We start from the raw sequence: 9,038 nt of genomic DNA on the forward strand, positions 1-9,038 counted from the left end.
ACAAAAAACAAGCAAACAAACAAAAAAACCACTGTTAAGATGCCTGGCCAGTAAGCCTCGGGAGTCTGCATGGCTCCATCTTCCACACCCATATGGTTTTAATATGGATTCTGGGGCTTGACCTTAGGTCCTCATACTTGACTGGCAAGCATTGTACCTACTGGACCATCTATCAGATCCCCAGGATATAATTCTTTCTTCCTGCTTAGTTTTATCTAGACTGCAGAGTGAGGAGAAAACAGCCTATGGTTACTAAACATCTAGAGGCGGTGGGAAGAGTGACATGACGTCACTGCTGAAGTTCATCAGGGCAGCTGGCGGCCATTCTTCCTGGAGGGCCATCTGCACGGTCTTCATCTTCCACAAAGAGACATGATGACTAGATTGGAGAAGGCTTGTGTTCAGACTGACTCATCTTCTCAGAGCAACCAGATGCTCCAGGGAGATAAAGGGAGTGGAAAGCATCGAGCATATTTCAATGTCCAACACATACAGTAAAGAGAGAACCTCCTGACGCAGCCAGAGGCTGTAGCTGGAATCTCTGCACGCTGTGAACAGGGGAACCCTTTTGTGAAGTATTTCTCACTGTTAGAGTGTCGTGGGAGCATCAAGCTTATCATCTCATAGATACCATATTAAATTTAATGAACAAATTGTTAAGCTGTCCTGAAAAAGGAAGAATCTTGCCTTGAGTAGTGAAGCGATTTAACTTCGCTTGGAGATGGTGGCAAGACATCACTTAATTTTATAAAGAAAATTTAGGCTCTGCCCAACCAGTCCTGGTCTGATTGATATTTGCATTTGTAGGCTTTGTTAAAAAGTCCCCTAGCAGCCGGGCGGTGGTGGCGCACGCCTTTAATCCCAGCACTCGGGAGGCAGAGGCAGGCGGATCCCTGTGAGTTCGAGACCAGCCTGGTCTACAAGAGCTAGTTCCAGGACAGGCTCCAAAGCTACAGAGAAACCCTGTCTCGAAAAACCAAAAAAAAAAAAAAAAAAAAGTTCCCTATCCCTTCCTCCCCCATTTTTCCTGGATCCAGCCCTAGCAGCCGGCCACACCCAAAGTCACTGGTGGTAAGTCCCCTTGGCCCTGTGCCGCCTGCCCCAGTACTTTGCCCAATAAGCTACTCACAAAGTCTGTGTTTAGAGACATGTTCCCACCCTTCAGCTCGCTCCAAGACCTCACCCAAGCAGCCCCCAGCTGCCTCGACCCCAGAAGAGCTCCAGTAGCCACTGCAATGGAACCATCCTCGCCTCCCCACTCGACACCGAGGGTTTGATGCTTTCCCACTTGATCGGAAACCAGCCGAGACAGCACAACAGCGAAAAGAGAACCCAAACTCCCCACATACAGGTGCTGCAGAAACCTACAACAAACACGCAAACAGCAAAGAGCCCAGGTCCAGACACCAAGCTCTCGATGGAAAAGCACAAACAATGTGAAAGCAAGAGAGAATTTCCCCACACAGACATCGTCCTCCCTGCAGCAACGTACTCCAATAGGAATAACCCAGATGACTCCCAAGGCAGTCTAAAAGAACAGTTATGAACATGTTCAAAAAGTTCAGGGAGTTTAAAGAAGAAATAAACACCTGAATGAACCTTAAGAGGACAGGCATACACTGATTAAATTCAAGGAAATACAATTACTGAATGAAACAATGGAGAAAATTAGGGATAGGAAAAATGAATTCAATGAAAATATGGAAATATTGAAAAGAATGTATGCTAACATGAAGATAAAAGTGAAAAAAAAATTTAACAAAAAAGAATCAGTGGGAAGACTTACCAACTGTGTGGATCATATAGAAGATAAAATATCAGGACCTGAAGACAAGTAGACATTGGGTCGTTCGATGAAATTAAACTTGGAGCTATCCAAATCTACACATCATGGGCATAAGAGCAGAATCCCAGGTCAAAGACAGAACAGATCATCAACAGACTCCTAGAAATTTACTCAAAGGGCAGGTGATGCCCTTCCAGATGCAAGAGGCAAACAGAACACCAAATAGACAGGACCAGCAAAGAAATTCTCCACATAGTTATAGGAAAATCAATGAATAAATAGAACAAAGAAATAGTATTACAAGAGTCAGGAGAGGTCACGAGTCACACACAAAGACAAAGCAATTAGAATAAGAGCTACTTTCCAAGAGAGGCTTTAAAAGCCAGAAGAGCCTGGGAGTTGGTGGGGATGTATGTCAAGGCCTAAAGACAACAGATGCTAACCCAGACTCCTTTACTGAGCAAAACTATCTACCACAGTTGAAGATTAAAAAAAATAATAACAGGCTAAAGGACTTAGTGTGCTTTGAGAAGGAAGAGGTCAATTCTGCAGGAATTTTTTTTTAATTCAGTAACTGGAAAAAGATAAAACCATAAACTTAGATTTATGTTTATTGGGATTTGATCAGTTACACCTGGCAGATCTGCACTTTTAAAACGTATTTGTGTAATCTGAAGACATTTCATCATTCGTTTTTAAAATATTATTTAAAAATAAAGAAAAATGAAACAAATTTGCCTCTACCTTCTTCTCCCTCCCAACTCCCTCCCCTTGCTGCCTCTCAAATGTATGGCCTCTTTTTCTTTAATTATTATTGTTTTACACAAACACATACTCACACATGCAAGCCGGAGAGATGGCTCGGCAGCTAAGATCACTTGTTATTCTTGCAGAAAATACAGGTTTAGTTCCCAGCACCCATATGGTGGCTCATAACCATTGTAACTTCAGTTCCAGGGTTCTAATGTCTGCTTCTTTCTTCCTTAGGCAGCAGGCACACATGTAGTATACATACATGTAGTATACATACATGCTTAGAGGCAAAACACTCAAACACATAAAATAGAATCTAAATGAACATTGAAAATTAAAATAAACACACTAATGTGCAAACACAGCATGTTGAGTCTATTTAATATTGCTTGTATATATATGATTACAGGGTTGACCACTTGCTATTGTATTCTGTTGTGCATGCTTGAGTTTGTGGTTCCTGATCGTTTTCTCATGGTTTCTGTTTCTATAATTCCCTTGGCTTGTGTTTTCTTTATTGTCTCTATTTCAGTTCTCAAGTCTTGAATAGTTTCTTTCATATGTTTGATTGCTTTTTCTTGGTTTTCCTTTCTGTATGTCCTTTCTGTAAAACTGCTCGTGAATTTACTCCTTAAAAGGGGTCCAAAAGATGGGTTTGGGGCTGCTCTCTTTAACTCAACTTAGGAGGCTGTCACTGGCCAGCTCTTGAGTGCACCCCAACAAAAAAAAATCAAGCTTGCTTCAAATTTGGCTCAAATTACTAAGAAAGAGAATTAAAGACCAATCTCACTCGTGAACATTGATGCAAAAATATTCAATAAAACACTGGCAAACCGAATCCAAGAACACATCAGAAAAATCATCCACAATGATCAAGTAGGCTTCATGCCAGAAGTTCAACATATGAAAAAGGAAAATGTTGTACATTTATACAATGGAATACTACACAGCAGAAAAAAATGGCATCTTGAAATTTGTAGCAAATGGATGGATATAGAAAACATCATATTAAGTGAGGTAACCCAGACTCAGAAATACAAATATCATATGCACTCACTCATAAGTAGCTTTTAGACATAAAGCACAGAAAACTAGCCTACAATTCACAATCCCAGAGAACCTATACAACAAAGAGGACCCTAAGAGAGATGCACTTGGATCTAATCTACATAAGGTAGAAAAAGACAAGATCTCCTTGGTAAATTGGGAGCATGGGGATTATGGGAAAGGGCAGAAGAGGGGGGGAAAGGAAGGAGGGGGTGGAAAAACATGTATAATACAATGAAAACAATTTTTAAAAATCATATAGTCACCCACCATGTGATTAGGGAAGGGTCAGGAAGGATCAGTGAGGGTAAGCCATTGACCAAACAGTGTTGTAATTAATATATTTTTGTGTGATTATTTGGGTCTAGGTTTCCAAAAATGAAAGTGCAGCCTCTATTTACAAATTTCCCTTCTTATTTTAGCATATCTGTAATTTCCATTATCAGAACCCTTTAAAGAATATTTGATTATGCTGAAGTCTGTGTTATTACATTGAGATTAGCAGTTAGATTAGTCCATCCCAAGTATTCTCCATCCCATCTGGCTAAAGACTATTTGTTTCCCTTCCTTTGTCCAAACTATGGGCCCCAGTGGATAAAGGCAATCTTTTGCATGGCAAGACAATATCAGGGTGTTTCCTGTGATAGGGGTGTCTCTTATTTCCCCTTTCATGATGCATTTAGGTTCTGTTTGCATAGGTTGAAAGAAAAACAACTAAAACATTAGTTATAAGACTATCATAATGCAAATTTCAACAGCAAGAACACAAAGTTATGTTAGACAGTCAAACTTCAGAAAGTCCTTCTTCAGTCACTTTCCACCTCTGGGGGTTGGGCTCCTCTTCAACAGGTTTCTCGAGTGCATTCTTAAAGTGTGAGTGATGAATCCAGGCAGGCAGAAATACCAGCGACTTTAACAGCAGTAGGAATCCAGAAAGTCACAATGTAAGGTCCTTTCCATCTAGGTTCAAGCCGGTGAGCTTTGAAGCAGCAGACTAATACAGGACTAATACAGCACCTCCAGGCTGGAACCCGGGTCAGGTGGGAGGTACCCAACAGGTTGAGCATCCTGGACCTAAGAGAGAATCTTAACCAAAGTTAATTGCAATCCATTTAAGGACTTAGTTTGGAGTGGGCCAATCTGATACCAGTCTGGCTTGTACTTGAGGGATGATGGGAGGTGGTACCCATAGACTATTTCATATAGGGCGAACTTTTCTCGGCAGGGTGTACATAGGACTCTGCGAAGGGCATAAGGTGGTCAAGTTATCACTGTAGAACCCAGAGCTTGGCTACACTGCCTCCATGGAAGGCTCCATAGTGGCCAGCCGGAAAGTCATCCTGAGTATCGGTTTACCCTAAGGCAACACCTGACTCCAGGAAAGACTACAAACTGAGACCATCCAGGTAGTACCTAGGAATGAACCGATCAACATCCAAGGGGAAAATACCTAACTTTCGGAAATACCTGAAGTTTCAACCATTATAGACGGGATCAGCAGATGTCCCTTAGCCCAGCACATACCCATTCCCTTCCATCAAGACACACCTAGACAAATGTCAGTCAACCAGAGATCTCAAACCTTAAAAATCCCTCACCTCAAGCTCTGTTATGATAGAAAAAAACCCACTCCAGCTGAGCTCAAAGCTCTCCAATCTTGTACTGCTATGGTCAGACACACAGAGGGTCCATGCTCGAACTTGAATAAAGGCTCCTTTGACTCCTTGGTGGTCTTTGGGAGACTCTGTGACCTGGGTATATCAACTACCAGTTTCAAAAATATATTTAGCTGAAGTCTCCTTTAAAGTTCTAGTCATTCTCTCTACTTTCCTGAACTCTGAGGATGATACATACAATACAGTTTCCAATTTCAGAAACTTAGAGAGCAATTGAGATAATTTGGCCATGAAGGCTAGACCACTGTGAGACCCCAGAGATATGGGGAGGCCAACTGTGAGAATAATTTCCATTACTAATTTCTTAGCTACCACTTTGGCCATTTCCATTAAGGATGGAAAGGCCTCTACCTACCCTGTGACAGTATTTCAACAGAGACCATCAGATATTTGTAGCAAGACAGTGCTGGCTTGACTTCAGTGAAGTCCATTTCCCCAAACTCACTGGGTACCATTGTCCTAGGGGAAGTATGTTCTTTTTGCATTTGCCTGGGCACACATCAGGCAGTAGTTTGAAATGCCCTGAAGTTTTCCAGGTAGCCAGACATAAGGGGAGATAAGTTCTGAGATCTACTTAGGTGATAATTGCAGGGCATGATGCAAGGCCATTAGCCAGTTTTGGTCCAGTAACTTCTTTGCCATGCAGATTCTTCCATCAGGCAAGAATCTTTTGTGGCTCTCCTGAGCCCCCAAGTCAGACTGTGACTTGATATCTTCTGGATTGTACTCAGGAACATCTTCATCGAGGCCAAGTCAGGGCTTAGGGAAGGCAGATAGATAGTTCCAGAACAGTCTGGGGTTTGGGTTCACCAAGTGTAGCCTCTTTGGCAAGTTGATCTGCATGGTTGTTATCCTGAGGTTGGGGGCTTTTGTCCTTTTGGTGTTCTGGTCAATGAATAAAAGCCAGCTCAGTTGGTAGCCAGATGGCCTCTGGCAACTGAACAAATTTCATATTTGTTTTTTCATAGTCTTGATCTCTGAGGTGAGTAAGCACCTCTGTTTATATGAATATGAACCATGACAAAAGCATTTCAGCTGTCTGTGTAGATGTTCATCTTTTCTCCTTTGGCCCATCTTAAAGCCTATGTCAGAGCAATTATTTCTGCTCTCTGGGCAGATGTCCCCTGGGCAAGGCTTGTGCCCAAATGACCTCCTTCTGGCCTGTAACTACCGCCACCCCTGCATACTTGGTTCCTTCTTGAATGAAGCTGCTGCCATCCATACAGAGATCTGTGTCTCTGGTAGTGAGAGGAAAGTCTGTCAGGTCAGGTCGCATATCTTGGATGACATGCAGCATCTCCAGGCCATCATGGATGGTCTCCTCAGGGTCATCATCTGGCTGCAAGGTGGCAGGATTAATGGTCAAGGATTTATCAAAAGTCAATCTGTCCTTACCCCAAAGAAGGGCTTGGTACTGGGTCAGATGGGCATTGGACATCCAGCGGTTGGTGGCATGTCTCAGCAGGGCTTCCACAGCATGTAGAGCTATTACAGTTAGAATTTGCCCCGATATGAGCTTGTCAGGTTCTTTTACATGAACTGCAGTGACTGTGATGGTTATTAAACAAGGGGGCTACTCAGAGGCTACAGGATCTAGTCTCTTTGAGCTGTAAGGTACAGGCATTACCCAAGGTCTGAGTCAGGACTCCCTTGGCAATACCCTTTCTTTCATGGACAAAATGATGGAAGAGCTTAGAGATACCAGGGAGATTTAATATGGGGGCCTGTACCAGGGTCTCTTTTAAGTTCTTAAAGTCTGTTCATGCTCCTCAGTCCATTCCAAAGGGGTGTTTCCCCCCAGCTGTAGCAGAGTACAAAGGTTTGGCAATTTCAGCAAACCTCGGCAGTATCAACCAGCTCCCAGAAATTCCCTAACTTCTTTCTTGGTTGGAATTGAGTTTTGCAGTATGGCAGCTATGCAGGCCTGGGGCAACGGTTTTTTTCCTTCTCTCAGCTCATATCTCAAGTATAAGTAACCAGGGATGAGCAAATCTGAACTTTCTTTTAAGAAACTCTATAGCCTACCTGGGCTAGAGTTTCCAAAAGGCCTCTGCTGGCTCATGTTTGAGCTCTCCTCATCTTTAGTAGCCAAAAATAAATCATCTACATGCTTAAACAAAGTTACCTCAGGATACTTACTTTGGAGGAGAGTTAAATTCTGGTTGAATGCTTCATCCAAGATGGTGGGAGAGTTTCTGGACCCTTGAGGCAGTCTGGTCCAGGTTAGCCATCATGGTATCCTCAGTTCAGGGTCAGCCCACTCAAATGTGAAGAGAGGCTGTCTTAATTTCCATAGAGGGATGGAGACGAACACATCTTTTAAGTTCGATATCGTGTAAACTTTATGTTCTGGTGTTAATAAACTGAATAAAGTGTAGGGATTTGGAACAGTGGGGTAAATGGATTCTACCCTCTTGTTCACTTAAGTTCCAGGCTTTTGGAGAAGCAACAAGGGGGTATTTCAGGTTGACTGGCAAGGAATAAGTATGCCTGATTCAGGGAGGCACCTGATGCAAATCTTAATCCCTTTCCTATCCTCTGAACTGATGGGGTACTATTTGCCTTAAATGGAAATTGCCCCAGATATTAGTTGCATGATAATGGGTGGTATGTGCTTTGCCATGCCAGGAGGAGTGTCCTCTGCCAAATCGTAGAAATTTCCTGGATCAACAACTTTCCATTCCTCTTCCAGGGAATGGGCTGGATTTTGGAAGAGCAGGTTAAAAAGAGCATCCCCAATTCCATCACTTGGGTCCCCTTTAAGGAGTAAAATAATCACAGTTAGTTTTACAGAAGGGAGACCTTGCAGAGGAATTTTGGATGACTGTCCAGGCAACTAGCTGTTTCTGTCATTTCTTACATTTTTGGAAGTCAATTGCCTGCACTTCCTGCTTATTCAAGTAATATGAATACTTTTCGTCTGGGTCTTTGGTGGAGTTGAAGACTAGATAGTAATAATTATAGTTTTTCTTAGTTATGACAAAAAGATAACTTCAATATAAAACTTTAGACTCACCAAGATAAGATAGAGTATTTTCTCTAATTTAGCCAAATATAAATGGACTAAATATTGTAACTGCAACTCTTGCTTGATAACTGTCTTGTTGTATGTAATTTTATTATGTTAAAGTTGAAAACTTCCATTTTGATTAGACAGAAAGGGGGATCCTTCTGTATGTTGTGAATACGTGTTGCTCTCATTGGTTAATAAACAGGTTGCTTTGGTCTATAAATAAAGCTACACAGAAACACAGGGAGAAAGAAGGGTGAAGTGAGAGGTAGATGCAAGCCAGCTGCACAAGAAGCAAGATGCCAGCAGACCAATAGAGCCACAGCCAAGTGGAAATGCATTATTGCCATTATAATGTGTTAGTTTACATGGAAGAGCTAGTTAGTAATAAGCCTGGACTATAAGATGAGCATTCTGTAATTAATATAAGCTATTTGGGCCCAGGAATGGTAGGGACAAAAGAAAAGCTCCATCTCTGTTTACAGTCATGAGTTGGGAAAGGTCAGATTCTAGGAAACAGAGGGCAGCTCAACTCTCACAGTAAATAGACACTTATTTTTAAAAATACAGCATAATGGCTCCTCTTTCAAAATGGTATCAGGTAGGTTTCTAACAGGGAGGGGCCCAGGGAATCTAGTAAGTTTCATGAACTTCCTGAAGCTATTTTGAGCTGTTTACCTTTTATTTAAAAAGAGTTTCCTTACAGGATGGAATGTTTAGGTCTTAGAGGAAACTGTTACATAATATTCCATCCCCCTTTGTGGTG

This window comes from Arvicola amphibius, chromosome 11 (genome assembly GCF_903992535.2).
Source record: "Arvicola amphibius chromosome 11, mArvAmp1.2, whole genome shotgun sequence".
NCBI classification, from domain to species: domain Eukaryota; kingdom Metazoa; phylum Chordata; class Mammalia; order Rodentia; family Cricetidae; genus Arvicola; species Arvicola amphibius.